Raw genomic sequence first — 21,174 nt, 5'->3', positions numbered from 1 at the left:
TGATATGTTGATATCGGGCCTGATTTTAAGAGGATTTGGTTTTTGAATACGTTAATGGGTGTTTCCAAACTGGGTATTAGGTCGTGTGAGGAACTATCGCTGCTGTGACAAGTGGCAGTTGAAAGGCTATTGTTTTCTGTTCTAGGAGGCCTAGAGAGTGCATCGGCAACTACATTGGTTCTTCCTGGTTTATATTGTAGTTCATAATTATACTCTTCCAGGATGCACTTCCACCTCTTCATCTTGCCATTGTAGTTTTTGTTGCTTAAAGCGAAAGTCAAGGGTTGCTGGTCCGTGAAGATTACCACTTTAGGTGAACCGTATAAATAATTTCTGAAACTATTGACTGCCCAAATTATCGCTAGCATCTCTTTTTCGTTTGCAGCGTATGCTTCTTCGGCTTTTGTTAACGAACGGGATATGTAGGCTATTGGTTTGCCTGATTGTTCGAGAACGGCGCCGATCGCGTAGTTGGAGGCGTCGGTGGTGAGATGAAAGTCCTGAGTAAAGTCAGGATATGCTAAAACTACTTCCTTTGACACAAGTGAATATTTTAATTTGTTGAAGGCGTCTAATGCTGTGCTGTCGAGAGTTATTTGTTTTTTACTGAATGCGTTCTTCGAAATGCGTCCCTCCTCCCCTCTTAAAAGCGTGGTCAGGGGTTAACTTAGCGTAATCCCTGATAAAGCGGCGGTAGTGTCCGGATAGTCCAAGGAAAGATCTTAAATCTTTCAAAGTTTTTGGACATGGGAATTTTTGAATTGCTTCGACCTTTGAAGGGTTGGTTCTGATGCCGTCAGGTGAGATAATGAATCCTAAGAATTCTACTTCTTTTCGAAAGAATTCACATTTATCTAATTGTACCTTCATATTCGCTTCTTGTAGAGTGCGAAATATTTGTTCGATATTTCGGAGGTGGCTTTCTTCATTGTCGCCGAAAATTATAATGTCGTCGATACAGACATAACAGGTTTTACCTATGTAATTCCTTAGAATGTCATCTAAGGCCCTTTGAAATATGGATGGCGCGTTTTTCAGCCCAAAAGGGAGTCGTGTAAACTCATACTTGCCATTGTTGACAGAAAAGGCTGTTTTTTCGATGTCAGATTCCTTTAAAGGTATCTGATGGAATCCGCTTTTTAAGTCCAGTACGGAAAAGTATTTATTATTTCCTAGTTGCGCAATTATTTCGTTAATCTCGGGAATTGGATACCTATCGGCCACAGTTACTTTGTTCAATTTCCTGTAGTCGATTACGAGTCTGTACTTTTTTTTCCCAGAGGCATCTAGTTTTTTTGGGACTACCCATACAGGTGAGTTGTATGGGGAACGCGATGGCCTTATTATGCCATCATTAAGTAAGCTTTGAATTTCATTGGTGACAAATTCTCTCATTCCAACAGGGTATGGGTAATACCTAGTGTATACGGGCGTGTCGGAAGATGTCCTTATTTCGCCTACTACGGTAGTTGTGTAGGTTAGTTTTCGTTTGGCTCAGTAAATAATTGATCATATTTTTTTACAAGTTGTTGCATATAAAATTTTTGAGAGGGTGTCATATGTTCGGTCCTAACTTCGATTTTGTTTACGGCAGGGGAAAGCATTGATTATATCATCACGAACGTTAATGGTTGCATGGAGATCTTTGAGACTATCGTTGCCGATGATCCCATCAAAGGATTTTAATTCTGGCAAAATAAAAAATTTTAAATTTGCATTATCTTTTCCGAAAAGATTTATTATTGTGTGGTGGGTGATCTTAATTTGACCCGCTATTGAATTTGCGAAAAAGGGTTTCTCGTTGGGGATGGGCTTCGAAACAAATTGAGGTTGTATATAGTTTTTACTTGAACCGGTGTCAATTAATATTTTAAGGATTTTCCCGTTCCTCGTTCTAAACTCAACGTAGGGTAACGAGGAACTCTTCATCCTAAAAAATTAACATCAATATAATCTGCTTGATTATCGTCAGGGTGTTCTTGCAGTAAATCTTCGTGCTCTGCATTGGCTACGTATCGCTCGTATTCCTCTTCGGTTGGTGTCCAGTTTTGGTGATAGTGCTGGTCTTCCTAATAATATTGTTCGTCTTGTGTAGATGTGTCTATGTGAAAATTCCGTTGCTGTTTAAATGGAATTTGTTGCGAAAGGTTTGACGTCCTTTTTTCGGCTGGTTTATTGAAGTTTGGCCTATTCATGTAGTTTAGTGCTCTCGACTGGGTGGAACGATCGATGTCCATAGGCTCTGGACGAGGTTGCGGCTTCGGTGCCGTTGGTCTAGGTGGTTGGGTTTGGCGATAGTTTTGCCAAGGTTGTTGAGTTTGATGGTTTGGTTGGGTGACTTGTTGGTAATATTGGGGCAACTGTTGGTGTCGAGGTTGCATGTGCGGTCCTGGGATATACGCGAGTTGCGGATAGAATGGTTGAGGTTTGTACTGCGGGTTCCTTGGTGGCAGTAAAGGTGTGAAAATGGGATTGGCTTTTCGAGTCGTGCTTGGTTGTGTAAAGGAAAAGCTGCTACGGGCAACTTGGTTTTCGAGTTTGAGACATAAGTGTAGGGCTTGTGGGAGATCCTCGGGCTCTTTCATCCCTAGGAGTCGGGGAAGATCGCCTTTTAAGCCTCTAGTAAATGTGTCAAGGGCTTTATGCCTATAAGTCTGTGTAAGGAGCGAGAGTGACTCCTGGCTTATTTCCAGACTTGTTAATTTGTTTAGTATTAAGGACAGGTGAGTGTATACGTTTTGATAGGATTCTTGAATCGTACAATTTCCTTGCACCAAGGATGTGAGTTGGCATTCGAGAGTGGTAATATCTCTCTTATCCGCATAGTGTAGTGATAAACATCTGGAAATTGCTTTCCAGTCAAGGGGCGTACTATATGATTCTAAGGCAATGTCTGCACTGCCGACAATTTTATTTCTAATAACGGATAGAATGCCAAAATATTTAAGGGTTCCTCTTAGTGAATCGTAAATTTTTAAGACCCTATCGACACTTTTCTTCCAGGAGCTGTATTCGCCTGGGTTTCCGTTGAAATCTCGGATACTGCGTACTATGTCCGGGACTTTGTCAAGATCTGAGAGTTGTCCTTGGAGCTCTGGTCTAATAGTTTCGTCAGTAGCGTTGGTTAAGTCGGCGTTGGGGTTGAGTAGGGCTTGGAATTGTTGTCGTCCTTCGTTCCTAAGTATTCTAGTGACAACTGAAGTAATTAGGGCTTCTAATTCGGTAGTGGAGTTGCTTTGGCTACTTGATGTTTGAGGTAAGGGTTGGGCGGGTTGGGGAGCTTGATTAGCTTGGGGGTTCAGCACACTTGGTCGGATCATTTTATGAGCATTTATACTTCTTTTAATGGCTATTTGTTGCTATAGTTTATTTCTTAGCTTTTCCTAAATTTTATATTATGGGTGGTGAACCGCAGATTTTTTCTTTTTTTCCACAACCTAGTATTGTAGTTTAGAATTTGATTGTTATTTCCTATCCTATGTCCTACCGTTAGTTTTGTTTCCCTATTTTGAATGTTCTTATACTATTAAATTTTCTCAAAATTTGTTTTTTTCTAAATTCACTTTTCTTTAAAAATTATCTCACATAAAATTTTTTCCTATTAAATTTCCTTTAAATTAATTTTCTTTTCTTAATTTCACTTTTCTTTAAAAAAATGTCCGCTTAATTCATAGATTTTCCTACAAAATTACTTGTTTTAACTATTTTTATGCTATTAAATTTTCTTTAAACAAATTTCCTTTTCTTATATTCACTTTTCTCTAAAAATTTTCCACTTAATTCGTGGCTTTTCTAATAAATTTACTTGTTTTAGATATTTTATACTATTCAATTTTCTTTAAATAAATTTTCTTTTCTTATTTTCACTTTTCTTTAAAAATTTTCACTTGATTCACAGGTTTTTCTTAAAATTCTAATTTCCTTACGCTATAATCAGGAACATCCTCATCTCCTGGGCAGGCGGCTAATAGCTGTGTATTTCGTTTTTGCTTTCGCTACTGGGGGGCCTCTTTTCCTGCACTTGGTCCTTTATCGGGTTGGCGCGATCGTTCCGGGTTGGCGCTTGTTTTTTTATCGGCCGATTAAGTACTTTAACTGATTTCCGATCAAACTCACGGTGGCTTGCAGCTGCTTGAGGTGTCTTTGCCACAACGATTTTATTGCGCGTTTTCACCCGATTATTACCGCTCGGGCGCCAGTTAGGATTTTGCTACATTAAATCCTTAAAAAAATATATATTTTTTGTGGACACGAAGTCCGACTTTATTTGTTCACTTTCAAATTAGAACTAACTTTACAATTATTCTTAATTCTACTTTACGGCTAATTCTATATTTGTATGTTTGTCAGATCACGTTGCACTTGCATGTGCTGGGAATATTTGCCGGGTTTGTTGTAGCAGCGTCATCATATTTTGGTAGCGCGTGTGGTGTCGTTTGCCCATGGGAAACAATCAGGTTAAATGTTCGCATTGTCACTTGATATTGCTGTGATGCAATAATTTTGTTATTGCAACGTTTGTTGTGTTAACTAATATAGAAACGTTAAACTTGGTGATATTTTTTCTAATATATCATAGAAGATTTCCTGTAAAAATCATTTCGATCGGAGCTATATATAATATATATCCCATACAACCGATCGTTCAGATAAGGGGGTTTTTACCATTTTTTATTTTATATTTATCTTAAAAATCATTTAGTTATGTACGTCTGTTAACTATATATTTCCTATCTTATACATCCGATTATTTGGAGATCACGAACAGGATAAGATTATTGTTCAGCCCCATTCATGAAAGGTATGATGTCTTCGGCACAGAAGAAGACAGTCCCGTCCTTACTTGTTTTTATTTTGCACCTATGCTTTGTGTAATCATCCACATTCACTTACCTCCGTACTTGCTCGCAAGATATTGCAACATTAAGCTATCGTCATACAGTGACATTTTAAAATTTACAAAATGCAACTTTTAAGTGTTGCTTCTTATTTTTATCGGGTGAACGGGGTAATAAATGTTGCCAAAACTTTTTACTTGATGACTGCTTTTATGTGTAGGTCCAAAATGGCCTGAAGAGCTTCTAGATGTGTGTCTGTGTGTGTGTATATACACCACGAGGCCATAAAATGTTAATGTCTACGTTGTTGTTATTTTGTTTCTTATTTCGCTATTTTTCGTTTGTTTGTTTATTGTTTTGTACTTTGTTATCCATGCGCTGCATTCTTTGATGGCTTCATAAATGGCACGGATGTGTTCTTTGCCACATTTATGTTGTTTCGTAAGCTTTTTGATGGATCTTAAGAGTTTCTTCGAAATCTGCACACTCCTCTCTCTCCAAATTGATAAGTGAGGGTAAACTTCTCTAGTATGCATCTTGCAGTGCCAATGTTGGTCGTCAAGTTCGTACACGTTTAATTGGTTGGACACACTTTACGAGGGTAACAGTGCGATTGCTGCCGAATTGATTGACAGCGTATTCGAATTTTTCTAAGAATTAATGTTGTCATTCATGCAACGTTTACATTGAAACAAAATGTTGCTCGGTATTAAGTACTTACTCAAACTCGCATGCATACATACATACATAAATCAAGATTTATTGGTACTATGGCTTGGTTAATACAAAATTCGTGCTACAATTTTATCACAACAGTTACTTTGTTTTGTTAATCTTATTCAAAATGTGTACAAGTATTATTGAATATTTCATACAATTAATTTCGTTTTGTCGCAAAATTTATTACAGATGCTTTTACTTTAGTCGTTGATTTAATTGTAATATTTTGAGAATAAAGACTTACATATAATAAAGCAATTCTCTCAGTCTAGTACCTGCAAAGAGGGTAAGTTATGATAAGAGACGTCACTCGTTACTCACAGCCATTTGCTCGATGTTTGCTAAGAGGTAGTCGTTGTTTTTTTTTTTTTTTCTTGGCGAGATGTACATACAAAGTTTTCTATACATTTTCGTGGGGTATTTGTGTTTATTTTTCCGACTGTATTTAATTAATTAATTAATTCCCTTTCAAAAATTCACAGTTACACAAGGTGCCTACTAGAGTTGGGTCGTTTCGTTCTGAACTTGTTCAATTGACCGGGTCTCTTAACTGAACAAGTGAACTAGATCTTCGATTTCGGTTCTATTTGTTCGTTTAATCTAATGTTATTCTTTCTCTCTCCTCGTTTGCGAACATTGTAAATGCATACATACATACATACATACATACGTAGAAATTCACAGTGAGCACGAATGTCGATGATGCCACTTACACTAAAAATATACATACACAAAGCATTGCTGCATATACACCCCCATCTATACTTTTTAACTTTTTTCGTGGGTGTGAGCAGCAGTGAACAAATTTGCTTGAAAAAAAGGAACAGATGAACAAAAAGAACAACTTGTTCATTCATCAGAAAAAGAACGAAAGAACCGAATCTCTGAAATGAACGAAAAAGCACAACTCTAGTGCCTACACCGCATATATAAATGCGAGACAATTCAAAAATGTCCCTCTTAGAAAATATTCGGCATCAATTTTTTTGATTTCTAGCGAGTTACTCGCCACTCGTAGCAGACTGGTGGCTCTTATTATATTTATCCTCTTTGGTATCGGTAGAAAGTGTAGAATATTTTCCACCTTTTCTATGCTAAATTTAACACACACAGAGAACGCACCACTTACAAAAGCAACCTTCTTTGGATTCATCGATGTTATAAGCTGCGAAGATGAGATATTTGCATATTTTCTGCAATGAAACTTTTTAAGAAGCCGCCGCGCACAATATTTCTTGATTTTGTTTCAATTAATTTGTTAAAATTATAAATTTTTATTTACTTAAAAAAATATTTAATATATTTTTTATATATACTTTTTTTTAAATTTTTATTTTTATTCTATTTTGTTTTAATTTTTCTTTTCTTTATATTTTATTTTACATACATTGTGTTAAAAAATCCGTTACTTTAAGTAAGATTTCTGTTTGTATTGCGTGATAAAAGACTTAGTCTTAATGCGCTCATGTAACCAATTATTATTTTTATTATTAAATTGAAATTATTAAATTGAAATTGAAATTATATATTTATTTTAGGGATTTAGTTGATAGCCAATTTTTTTATGATGCTTTCGCTTTAGCACACAAAAATTTTGTTAGGTTTCAGCCATTTGATTTTTTTCTATAACCGATTAAAAAAATTTAAGGCGCGATAACCCACGAAGAGATTTTAAGCCGAGCTTCTCTTCCAATTTGCATCGAGCACTTTTTAATTTTTCCTGCAAATTGGCGGAACGCGTCCTACATATTTTATGCCGACTCCGAGGCAGATGAGTTTTCCCTGCGAGCCTTTAATGCCAGAAATACACTCAGAGTGCTTGCTAAACACTAATCTTCGGTATGGTAGGCGGAGCACCCTACCATCCCACCACGGTGGTCGCTTAAAGTCTACCAAAATAAATTGGCATTATTCACACAAAAAAAAGTGTCAAGCTTATGTGAGCTTTTTGTTAAGTTTTTAAAGAATGAAATATATAAATTTGTGATAATTTCGTTGAAATTTGACATTTGGCCTTTTTATCCACAAACTCCAAATCATAGACATCGTAATTGCCGACTCCGAAAGGATATGAAAATCGCTAAGTTAATGTGCCTTATTACGGTGGCTTCCAGATATCTGACGCTCTCTAGTTGTAATCGCCCTACTGCGATATTGGGGCCTATGCTGACTACCTTTCCCTACACTCGTGAGTACATTGGTGGATTTTAATTCCAAAACAAATACCAAAACTGAAACTGAACAGCCCTTAAAAGCTAGGGTCGGTAAAAGCCGCATGCGTCTAAAGCGACTTCATGTGATGAAGCCAGAGAGCTTCTTAAGGAACCTTGGGGATCAGCGCGTATAGAAATTAAAGAGGCTCAACTTCACAAGACAAATGGCCCAAAAGGTGTAGCTGCACACAGCTGGCAATACACAAAAAATTTCCAAAAAAATTTCGGAAAAGCTGCGCATCGAATGCCGAGGCACCCATGCCTTCCCATCGCGATGCAACAGCTCAGAAGTAGCCATCTTAAAGGGATGTCCTGAGTGGGTTAAGGTTGAGTATAATACCACCGATTATCTAGCTACAGTATGGTATTCGGAGGAACTGAGAACCATGCAGAGGTCATCCTGGGATAGATGATGAGATACCAAAGTGGTGCTATAAATGTCAGCTTTGATGGCTGAAACCTACATCTCGGCTGGATTTCTGTTACCTGCAGGGACGATAACACCGCGGAGTTGCTAAAGGGGATCGTCTCAAAGGTAGCTCTATAGAAGGGCGCAATCTGAAGGTGGTATCTGATACGATCTGGTACGCATCATCCTTGTACTGTACTTCAAATAAGATGAACGCCACTCAAATTAGGACATCTTACTATTGGCTCAGGCCAAAAATGTAGGTTTACAGACGAAATAATGAAGAAAACTTAATCGGAAACGCAAGTTCAAGGTGGCGGAAATAATTATAACCGCCGAATCGTTGTCTGCTGAAAAAATCAGACAGCGATAAAGTAAAACTTAGGCCCAAAACTTAGCCATCCCTGTCCCTGATAACTGATAGTGCCACCGGTAGAGACAGTTAAGGGCGATAACAGGGTTGACGATAAGAAACCTTGCTGCTCAAAAATATTGAATACAACCAGAAGGCAGGCTCCTAATGAAAGTATGGTGGGTTAAGCACATGACTAACACTCAATTTCGTTCGTGATTGGCAAAACTCCCTCCTGTCTCAGAACATACCTTTTCCTATAGGCGTACCATCTTCTTCTCTTATACTTCCACTTTTATGTTTGTATCTATCTAAGTCTTTGCTATGCCAAATAACTAAAAAAATGTTATGCATACGAACTGGTATCCGGCTTTTCAGGTGAATGTAATTGATTGGTTTTTAATATACTCTCTTGCAAATTACGCAAACGATATGATTAATCTTCAAGTTGAAATTGTTAAACTTTCCTCCTGGTTCATTAGATCTCATCGTTCATTAAATATAAATAAATGCTTCCAAGTAACCTACTCAAAATCTCGTTCAAATCTCAACAGTTCGTATAGTATCGCTAACAGTACGTTGCAGACTGTTGATAAAATCAAAGATCTTGGAGTTGTCTTTGATACAAAATTTATGTTCGTGAACCATTTTGATTTCAGCATTGTCAAGGCCTCTGCTATGCTAGGCTTCCTTCGGCGTATTAGTTCGGAGTTTTCTGACCCGTATACTTTAAAAGTACTCTACTCCTAATTGGTGCGTTCTCATCTTGAGTATGCTACCATCATTTGGAGACCTTTCCAACAATTCTCAATCAACAGGCGAGTTCAAAAAGTTTTTCTTAAGTATGCTTTACGGTCATTAACGTTTACATGACCTCTTCCTCCATATACTGCTCGTTTACTTCTTTTGAATCTTAAATCCCTGGAAGCCAGGAGATCTATTCTCTCCTTGACTTTCTTGTTTGGCATTATCCACGGAGATGTAGACTGCGCTACCCTTCTTGTGGAAATTAATTTTAATGTTCCAAGGAGGGATTTTCGTAATGTTTGCCCGTTTTATAGTATCAATATTAGAAACATTATGGAAGGAATGCGCCAATTGCACGCGCCCTGAACGAATTCAATATTCAATTCTTCTATTGAGCTTGATTTTTCGTTGTGTAGGGACGCTCTTATAAATATTTCAAAGTCAGCTATTTAATTGTTTTTAATTCGTTAGTTATAAGAACTTATTATTTATTGTAAACTATATATTTACATGTATATTTTGTTATCTTTGTGTTAATATTTTTTTGTATCTACCATTATTGGCAGTCTGTAAGAACCGTATTTTCATAGACTGAATAAATCAATAAATAAATAACAAGGAGCTTATTTGAATTTACTTAAACGTGGAGGTTACATCAAAAAAAATTGGCATACATGGACTTTAAACCCGCGTCCAAGCAAATGTTTTTTGTTAAATTTATGTGGGTTCAGAGAATGTAAAGCCTGTATATATGAAAAGATTCTAGAAAGATATTTGAAATTTTGGCAGCTCAATTTAATTACTACAAAGCTGTTACAAACTTTCGTATAACGTTTACGCTTTCAAACCAAAAAAGAAAGTTGATATAAACAACAATAATAGCTGCAACTACAACGAAACACGTCAACATAAAGTAACATGACGTAAGAAATAAGAATGGAAGAAATAAACAAAAATTTGAAAACGCTTTTTTTACGCTAATTGTTTTTCCAGAATTTAATGTAAACTTTTTTATTTTTATTGAACCATTAAAACGCATTTTTACAACTACGACTATGGCGGCATCAATATCTCACGAATATGCAGCAGCAGCAGCAGCAGCATGCCTATGTACAAGAATGTAACTTAACGCAGCTAAACGAGGATAGCCAAACACCCAAACATAGCCAACGAATGAAGGTTGATGGTCCATTAAAGACAAAGATTTGAAGAATTGCATCAAAGAAGCGAGCTCCATACCGCGACGGACGAACGTCCAGTACTCATCTTCATGGAGTAAACTGGAAAGAGTAATGTTGGCGTAGTCATATCCCTAAGCAGTGAATAATAAGTTACTACGTGTATGTATGTAAGTATGTAAGTAAGGACTAGAAAAAATGCAAGGTAGCTAAAAATGCGATATAATCGCATGAGGATGAGCATGCTGAGATGCGATAGAAACATAAAGTGCACAACATAGTTGTAAAACTGTTCTTATTGCTTTATTTTATTTTATGTAGTAATTTCAATTTATTTTCATTTTTTCCTTATTATACCCAGCAGTACAAGCACATAAAATTATACAACTATTTGTACCATACCTTATTTTATAACATGTTCAAAATAATCATCCGAAAATAGACAGCGCCGAAGCGAACCCGCATGGAGTTAATGTCAGATTCAGCTAGGGAGCGAGCTAGTTTAAAATGGGGGTAGCTTGTTGGACACTAGTATGGTATAGACGGCACCGCCTTCCCTTTATTTCCTGAGTTAATGCTTTCAAATACATATTTCCGTACAGCAAACATCGACCTTTACGTCTTTCGCGAATGCTTTACGTCTAGTCCAAGGTATTTTTAAATTGAACAGTAAAACTTAGACAGCTAAGTACGAAACTTCCATTGTGTTGCTACAATGATTTTAGAAATTCGAGTCTCAGTGATCCTTATCAGTTAGTTTGCGCGCTTTGTATAAATAAAAAGCCACAAGAATCTTGCCAGTTGACCGTACGCTCTTGTTCGCTTCCGACTATTCCAGAGCCTCAGGGCAGCATATTACTTATCGGCAGTAGCGCATTTTTTGGCGGCCACCGTGGTGTGATGGTAGCGTGCTTCGCCTACCACACCGTATGCCCTGGGTTCATACCCCAGGCAAAGCAACATCAAAATTTTAGTCATAACGTTTTTCAATTAGAAGAAAATTTTTCTAAGCGGGGTCGCCCCTCGGCAGTGTTTGGCAAGCGCTCCGGGTGTATTTCTGCGATGAAAAGCTCTCAGTGAAAATTCATCTGCCTTGCAGATGACGTTCGGAGTCGGCAAAAAACATGTAGGTCCCGTCCGGCCAATTTGTAGTGAAAATCAAGAGGAACACGACACAAATTGGAAGAGAAGCTCGGCCTTAGATCTCTTCAGAGGTTATCGCTCCTTACATTTATTTATTTTTATTTTTATATAGCGCATTTTTCCCAGCTCCACGATTTTGCTATTACATCAGCATATTTGCTTCTTCTCCCTCCCTTCTTCTTCTCTGCATTCTAAAAAGACTTTGCAAACATGAAGCCGATAGTGCATTGCCTCTTCAAGTGTCCTAGTCGCCGCATTGAAACTTTTGATTATTCATGGGGTACCCATAAGTATGGACGCGGAAAACTTCGCAGCGTCAATGTTGGATGCATTCTATGTCAATTCTTTCGCAACTCGCTTGAAAACAGTTTTTGGCCAGAAAATTATTTCCCACACCTCATATTTCGGGAATACAGATCCACCAGAAAAAAAAGAAGGAAATTTTCTTTGCTTGAACATAAATCGGGTCATAAACTATTTTCCGCCACATATCATAAGTTGTTATAAAAATACAAGAGACATTTTGATCTATTTCATAACAAAGATTTCTGCTTTGCTTTCTTGAAAAATTATAATTGGCGTTTCAACGTCTTTCGTGATTATCCTTCATATAAGGAATAAACAAATTGTTGTATCCTTTATTAAAGGTACAAAAAAAATATTTTTTTAGGGTGTCAAGACCTCTATTATTATTTATTCACTAATTTAACTATTGGTCGTAAGACCTAACTTTCTTACTCACTAATTAAAACTAAACGTTTACAACTAACTGCTCACAACTGACTGACTTAAAATGGTAAATTAGTTCTAAATATAACTTAATTCTACCTGTGCCAGCATTATTTCGTTCGACGCGTGGCGGATGTTGTTCCCAATTCAGTTCCGGATGTAGTTCACAATATTTGTGTTTTTGCTGATCAGGCGTCTGGGCCTTTTCCTGTTTGCTTCAAAATTATTATTAAGTATTCTGAGTCATCGACTTTCGTATTGCTGACTAAGCTCCTTACATTAGTTTCAGCTCGAATGTTGGCTTAGTTGGTGCTAACTAACATATGTACATATGTACCAGCAGTCAGATGAGCTGATATTAGCGCCGGCTTTTACGCCGGGTACAGTGGGTACTGCTAACATAACATAACCTCCGCACTTCTTCAATAATGTCGATAAGTTTGGAGCCATCCTATAAGAAGTTTTTCAGTATACTCATTAGGATGAGATCTAAATTTAGGTTTATTTCCCTCGTCAAATGAATTGATTTCGGTCTACTTTGATTAACACCTAGCCCAAGTGATTAGAGCCGAGCAGTCACCATTCCCAGATATCCTAGATCAATAGCACAGAGTACCTATGAACTCCCGTCTTGACAAAGGTTTCCAGGTCATTGACATAAGAGTATTATTCCTATGAATAAAAAAAGATCTTATAAAATTCGATGGTATATTAAAGATCTAAAGAAACTAAAAAACTTAAGAAACAAATTGTATACAAAATGTAAGTCTTCGGGCTATTCTTCCTATAGAGATCTATATCTGCGTTACTCGAAGGAGTGTAAATCCATGATTAGGGTACTACATAAAAATGATGTACAGAAATATGAAACTGATATCAAAACGAAACCTAAAGCGTTTTGGCTTTATGTAAAGCTTAAGTATTCGTGTTCTTTTATTCCCTCTGAGGTATTCTATAATGAAACCATTGCCTCGACCTCCTATGAGGCTGAAAATGCTTTTGTGAACTTTTTCAGTTCCAACTTTGAGACTGACTTTGATGCAACTGACAACCTTGGCCTAGTCGTTGACTCTCCTATTAATTTTGGTACTCTCAACCTAATAACTGGTGACGTAGTAGATAGCATTATGAATATTAGTTACACAACACAGGCTGATGTCGATGCTTTATCGGCCTACATATTTAAAAATTGCCCAGCTTTTCCTTACTCTCTTTTAATGTTACTCAATAAATCGCTTGATAGTGGCGAATTTATCAATGCTTGGAAGATTACATCTATTACCCCTATTTTTAAATGCGGTAACAAGAATGACATTTCCAATAACAGACCCATCTCTAAATAATCTACAGTCTCTAAATTATTTGAGTACATCGTTGAACAGAAAATGTTCTTTGCCACTAAGAGCTTGATATCACCTAATCAGCATGGCTTCCTACCGGGAGGATCAACCACGACAAATCTAGCTATATTCTCAGAATTATGTTTCAGGTTTTGGTAACAGAATTCAAGATTACACCATCTATACATCAGTCACTCGCTTTTATTATCCAAATTAGCAGGTTTGGGATTCCGCTCTATCTTTTTGTCGTGGATAAGATCATGTCTTTCATCTTGAAACTGTGTAGTAAAAGTTGGCAATACTTCATCACGTTCTTGTATTGCCTCCTCTGGTGTTCCTCAAGGAAATATCTTGGGTCCATTGCTCTGTATTATTTTTATAAATGACATATCAAGCAGCTTTCGAAACTCAAGATATGCTGATGACCTGAAAATATTTACGGACACCACTAACCTAGACTCTGTTAAGTTACAATCGGATCTTAACGTTGTAGCCTGTTGTAATAGTAACCGATTAGATTTGAACATAAAAAGTGTTTTCATATTTCGTTCTCAAAGTCTCGTTCTCCCATTCCCATCTCATATTTTATCAGGCACTATCAACTTTGTTCCCTTAGAGAAATATCGGATTGTATCGTTGTTTCGGTGTTATTTTTGACTCCAATTTCTTATTTCTTAGTCTATAAATAACATAATTGCTAAATCCTAATAACTGCTTGCATTTATTCGCTGTTTTGGCTCAGATTTCAAGGACCCTTATACTCTGAAATTATTCTATACATTGTCATATCAATAGGCTTGAAGGAATTCAAAAATCCTTTATACGATTAGCTCCTCGGTCTATTGAATTCATGAATCCGTTACCTTCGTACACTGCTAGATGACAGCTAATTAACCTAAAACCGTAATATTCCAGAAGCGTCATTCTGTCAGTTTCTTTTGTGTATGAAAAAGCCCGTGGAGCTATTGATTCCTCTGCCTTGTTTGAATGCATTTCATTTCATATCCCAGTCCGAAGCTTGAGAAGTATTGACATCCTTTTTATTGATCGAGTTAGAACATTATTCTAAGAACATTAAGATAATTTAATTGGTACTCAAGTGGACATGATGTTTATTTCTCTCTATCAAAAACTAAATTTAAATTGTTATTAAATAAAATCGTTAATTAATTTGTAACTTAATATTTATATTCTCCTTAGTCGCTATGAAAATGTATATTTTCTAGATGTCTTTTAAATAAATAAATGAATAAAGCACTAGGAAAGAAGTAGTGCCGACAGAGCAGGAAAGTACTGAGGGCTACAAATGCAATGAAAAATTTATTAACATTTTCGCTTCTGGGTATACATAAAGGGAAATCTTTCGAACTTAGACTCTGCTTTCTGCTTTGATTTTTTATTCCAGTATTTTGTAGTTATGGGTTTCCTAATTTTTCGAATGAACATAACTTCCAACGAAGCGTAACATACAGCGGGAGTCGGGCAAGTGCACAGCTAAGGTAGCCCCAAAATCCAAAGACCCAACCCACAAAACATCAAATAGTTAACGCAATATATTCCGTTAGTCGTCACTCGTTATTGAAGCGTGTAGCGCATAAAGTTTTGTGTCCGCCTGTAAGTGCAATAAATGCTTTGGTTAGAGGTGGCGGCGGAAGGGGAAACATGTAAAAATGCAGGGCCGAGCTCAGTGATTAAGGGCACTATTCCGCTTGGGGCTATAAAAAAGTGGGGGGGGGGGGGGGGGGGGGTATGTTCTTTACTAGCAGCAAAGATGTCGAATATTGAGTTATGTTTGTTGTAATGCGTTGTTTCGGCAATATAACGGTAATAACCGAATCGTTGCAAACGCATAAGCAACAAAACACACGCACACATACATATAATATGAAATATATTTATTTAGTAAGCAAAGAAGTTTCTATGATATGAAAATAAAGGGGAAGCGAGTGTACAAGAAGAGGACAGCTTAAGCGCTCAATTTTGCTGAGTGTGGGCTTGTACAATGCGCTCATAGGTAAATTTCTTTAGCAAATTTTTCTTGTGTTCTCTGATAAAACTTGCGTAGATTTGGGAGAAACGGCATCGGGATGAGGTGAACGTTACAGCTTCGGCCGTAGGGTCATGAATTTGCCATTTTACAGCCTCATATTTTTCTTAAGCGCATATCCGTGTGCACCTTTTGTTGATGTTCTTGTTGTTGTTCTTAGCACAACAACATCCTAGCAATAACAGCGCTTAAACTTTTTAGTGTTGTCATTAAATTTTTTCGTGTAAGTAGCGGTAAACGGCAAAAGCTGTAGCATTGGGGGTGGTCTAAAAGTGGTACATTTGAAGGTCCATCAAAATGTTGCTTTGTTGCGCGTTTCCGCCGCTACCTTCTACATGTGTGCGCGTGTGTGTGTGTGTGTGTAATAGAGATATAAAGCAAATTTGTTGTTGTTTCTTGTATATTTTAATATCTCTTTTTCGACAATGAACAGTAGCAACACAACTTTATATGTGCACAACTCTAAAGGGCCAAATTGATAGCTGGCGTAGGTAGCGCAGTACAGTGTAGTATTTCGTGGTGTGTGTTATGTTGCCAGCTGAGGGGGGAGCAGCAAGTTGTAGGTCTATAAATTCCGATGCTTGCTTTTTATATTGCAAAAATTTTTCTGCTGAAATTACGGAAATTAAAAACGAAATGACTCTGAAAGGCCAGCTTCACCTCTCGCCTCAGCTAACTTTGTGCACCCCTGTGTCACCGTACTTTACCATGCCATAACACCATAGTTACCTTAATTTCGTAACGGATTTCTTTGGAGTTAATATTTTGTATTTGTTATTGTTGTTTGAGAAGCAGTTTAGGAGCGAGTTCACTAGAGATGCGCTCATAAAAGTGGCATTATAGTACAGTTACGCCACGCTATTTGCGCATTTTTTAATACCACCGGGCGGTTGAGTCACAGCAGCCATACATCCCAAAATCCATGCCGGTATGCCCCGCCCAGCGTCGTCATTACGAATCAACGTTGCGAAACGAAATAAATGAAACGAGCGAACGATTTTATATTTAATCGTAAAGTTTAGAAACTTTGTAATGTCAAGAGCGTTGGATATAATACTGTTCGGTCTTACAATTGACTGCCTACACACACATAAACATACATACGCAGATAGAAAAGCTCCACATAAACATACACATATGAGATTTTGTCTCACCTTAGCGATAGCATTGTTGAGGTCACCACCATCAGCACTTTCTTGACTTCATCAAAATTAACTTTTCATAGAAGTTTATATAATACGCACACGTACTCGTTCCGATTACAGTTACATTAGGATGTGTCAAATTATTATGGGCTGATTGGCACCGATGCAAACCGTTTGCTAGTCATCGATCTTCGTTTAAGCTGCTAAGCGTTAAACTTTATCTACACTTCTGAAATTGCTGCTCAGAAAATTAGTACTCCTAAATTTCCATAAGCATTATACCCATATGCAACTAAAATGTTTGTCTATGTTTTACCTCTACAAATGATGTGTCCACTATTCACCGCAACCGATTCAGCTTTAGGTTATACACTATGGCCAACAGAGGTGCGTGTCTCCGCTTTTCGGTACAACATGTTCTAGTTATATAACCACTGCCACTAGATGGGCCTCCTAAACATTATCTAAGTGAGGATAAGTGGTTTTTTATCCACAAATGTAGATGTATATACGTGTAAAAAAAACACGGCTAATGTCAATCACAAAGCTAATCACAGATCTCGTCAGGGGCACTTCTGTCGTGCGGCTGTGTTATCTACTAGTTGACCTGCTGCAAATATAAGAGACATTCGAGCAAAGAGTCAGTTTTTCACTACAGGATTAATGATTATATCTGAACTGGTGCTGATCGAACGCAGAGTGGGATAGTTTGCAGCTATTCCATGCAGCGAATCGCAGTAGTTCCGAACTAGTTCTACTTTAAAATCCCTTGCAGTGATTTTTGCTGACACTTTTAGCATTACGACGTCCTACGAAATAGCGATAGTAATACATAATTTTGCAGTCGGAAGCTTTTTTCTTCTCATATTGATTGCTGTAGCAAAGGTTTTGAGTAGCAAAGCTATTGAACTGCCTTCGACGTACTCTTATCACCTCACTTTTCAATGGCAAGCGCTCACTCTCGAGGTCTGTTGGGTCTACCATAGCTTCTAAGCGCTATTAAAATTTTAATGCTGCACGGAACTGAAAACGAAATATTTCACTCATTCTGATTCGTACTTTTTTCAAATCTTCTTCTTTGATTGGATTCACCTGCCGTTCCCTCACGGAGCTCGTTGAATTTCCACTTACTTTGTTTGACACACTGAAGCACTGCTTGTAGCGCTTTTGTCTTCTCATGCTTGTGAATCTATTCCATCTCTCTTCTCTTAGAAATTGACACGAGTGTAGGTTGTATTGAAATACATCGAGTCTACCCCTCATTGCACATCATCCAAAAGACAAAGTTCTTGGTCACAGAAATCGCGCCGCCCTCCTATAATGCAGGACAACGTAGATGAAGTGTCCTAAACTGTCGGGAGCTATGGAGTTCGCTTAACCACACCATTGACAAAGTGCCTATTCTGGCGAAAACTGCCTAGGCGTGAGTAAATAATAATAGATGAAAAAATTATATTTCGAAAAGTTCAGTTCAAAGATATGATGAAATTTTCCAAATATTCTTTATGTGGTCTATACGTGCAGACCACCGGCTGTGAGGTCGTGTTTTTACTTCATTTATTTTTTCAAGTAGGGAATGAGGTTCAGGCAAATGTTGAATGTTTGAATATTTTATGCGACGTTTTTCCAAATTTGCTACATATGTAAACTACGCGTTACTTATATTAAGGTTAAACTTACAAGCTTTTCCGTAAAGCTATAATTTTTCACGGTTTTTGACTTTTATTTTTTCTTAATATTAAGCAAATATACATTCTCATATGATAGGGTTTCTTTTACATAATGTCAAAAAAACTGTCGCTTGAATAATATGACACACTCTAATGTGCAAAACATACACTCGTATACACAATGGCATACACATACATATGCAGATGACTGTTGTATTGCTCTGAAAGCATTTCATCATGCAAAAGCTCATCTTGGTGTTTCAATCTTATTATGATCCATATAATTCTTCATTTTGTATTCTTTATTTCTTATTTTATATATTTTGTTATTTTTTATTTACCATTTTAATGGCTGTTGTGTGTTGGCTTTTTGTTGATGACTGATGATGTTTACTTGCCTGCATTGCATAGAATTGCGATTAGAGAACGCAACTCAACCCGGCTCAACTCAAGTCATAAACATAAAGTTTTACATGCAACAAAATGTGCCGGTGGCAGCTTGCAACAAAAATTCGATTATCGTTGAAACACTAAAAATTGTTCGTACGCATTTAATCACCAGCCTCGTCATCATCATCATCGTCAGCAATTGCACAATTCTATATACAAATGTTAAAAAGACTATTGTATTGAGAATATATTTTGAGTAACGCCTGTCCCATTAAAAACAGCTATAGCACTTACCAATTGGAAAGTGCTTGCCACATGCGTATCTAAACACACATACACACATACACATACATGTAAAGAAGTTTATAAGCACAGTCAGTTGAGGGCAACTATGTAAGTAGCACATTACACCTATTCGTGTACATTAGTACATTAGTTTACGCTCTACACACACACACACACTCACACACACACGCGAACATTTACACATATTTGCAAGTGCTTTTCAACCCTGTAATGTTTTAAGCTGCCCGAAAATGATGGTTTACCGTTATTGCCAAGATATCTAAATTTATGTTCGCATAGTTGTAAAATGTAAAATGAGATGCGTCGTTAGTAAAAGTAGTTGTTGTTTTTGTTATTTTTGGTATATAAATACCAACATGACCCTCAGGCTCTTATCGTTGGTCTACGCACGCAATGTTGCCGCCATTAATGTTGCAGTTTTGGTTATTTGGAATTTTATATTTACGTCTTGACATAAATTGCTTAGATGAGTTTTTTAATCGAAAAAATGTTCGAAATGGCTGGTTGGATCGTGTATATGACATAGTAAATGGCAAATGTAGCGAAGTATGAACATCAAATGAAAATTTGAGTTTCACCGGAAAACGTATAAAGAAGAAATTAAATATGTTTAATTCGATACAAATATTTTTTCTACTGAAGTCGAATTTTGGAAATCGTTACTTTGTTGCATCTTGACAATATAACGTGGTCGAGCTCGATAAGGCGCCGCTTCCATTTTTCCGTCTAATCAGCCCTTTTCCTCCGCCGAGAATTTTCCTGGCTACCAGGGACACGGTTTCGGACCACTATCCTTGCCTGAACTTGATTGGCTAGGGGTCGATTTCGACACTTGCTGCCAGCCATTGTCCAACATTTCGGCGGTTTCTAAAAGACAGGTAAAAACCGCTGATTTTGTGAAATTTTTTTTAAAAGAGAAATTCACCTTAGTTATAGCACCCGACGCGGCACACGGAAATCACATCTCAAGATGTCAATAAGGCGGCTTCTTTCTATAAATCTTTAGGGGTATAGTTATGAATATGACGAGTAGTAGCAATGCAAAACTTCCCAGTGAGAAGTCATGTGCCTTGAAGAAGTTGGTATAAAATATGTAGGTCTCGTCCCGAAAAACTGAAAAGGGAGCACGAGGCGAATTGGAAGAGAAGCTCGGCCTAAATCTCCTCGGAGGTAAATGACGCTAGGTAGTTATTTAATTTTTTTTAACATATAAAAGAAACCACTTAAGTTAAAGTAGTAACTTATATCAGCTACTCTTTCTACTGAAATCCCCTAAAATAAAATAAGAAAACCTACTTGAAAGTATGTTATACATCTTGGTTTTGTTCGCAGTGATCAAGGGGATAAGTAAGTCTAAGTTCGGGTGAAACCGAATATTACAGACTCAGCTGCCAAATTACAGCTTGCAAAACTTTTAAATTACCTTCTTCTAAAAGTGGGCGGTGCCATGCCCATTGTCCAAAATTTTACTAATTTTCTATTCTGCGTCATTAGTTCAACTCACCTACCAAGTTGCATCGCTTTATCCATCTTCGTTAATGAATTATAGCACCTTTTCAGTTTTTCGAAATTTTCGATATCGAAAAAGTGGGCGTGGTTATAGTCCGAATTCGGTAATTTTAAATAGTGGTGTGAGATGAGTGCCCAGGAACTTATATACCAAATTTCATTAATATACCTCAAAATTTGTTCAAGTTATAGAGTTAGCGGGCAGACGGAAGGACGGACGGACGGACCCAGATAATTTTGATATATAGAAGTCTAAATCTATCTCGATTAGTGAGAAGTAAATATCTCGATTAATTTAAAGTAAATATCGAGGAAGAATTGGGCGACGTTTTTATGTAAATTTTTAATAATACGTGTCTAAATTTTTAATGAATGAAGGTGTGAGTTTGGAAATGCACCTTCCTTGGTGCCGCCAAAACAGGGATATCTGGCTTAACT

This window comes from Eurosta solidaginis, chromosome 4 (assembly GCF_040869045.1).
Source record: "Eurosta solidaginis isolate ZX-2024a chromosome 4, ASM4086904v1, whole genome shotgun sequence".
Taxonomy (NCBI): Eukaryota; Metazoa; Arthropoda; class Insecta; order Diptera; family Tephritidae; genus Eurosta; species Eurosta solidaginis.
This window is presented reverse-complemented; position numbering follows the sequence as displayed.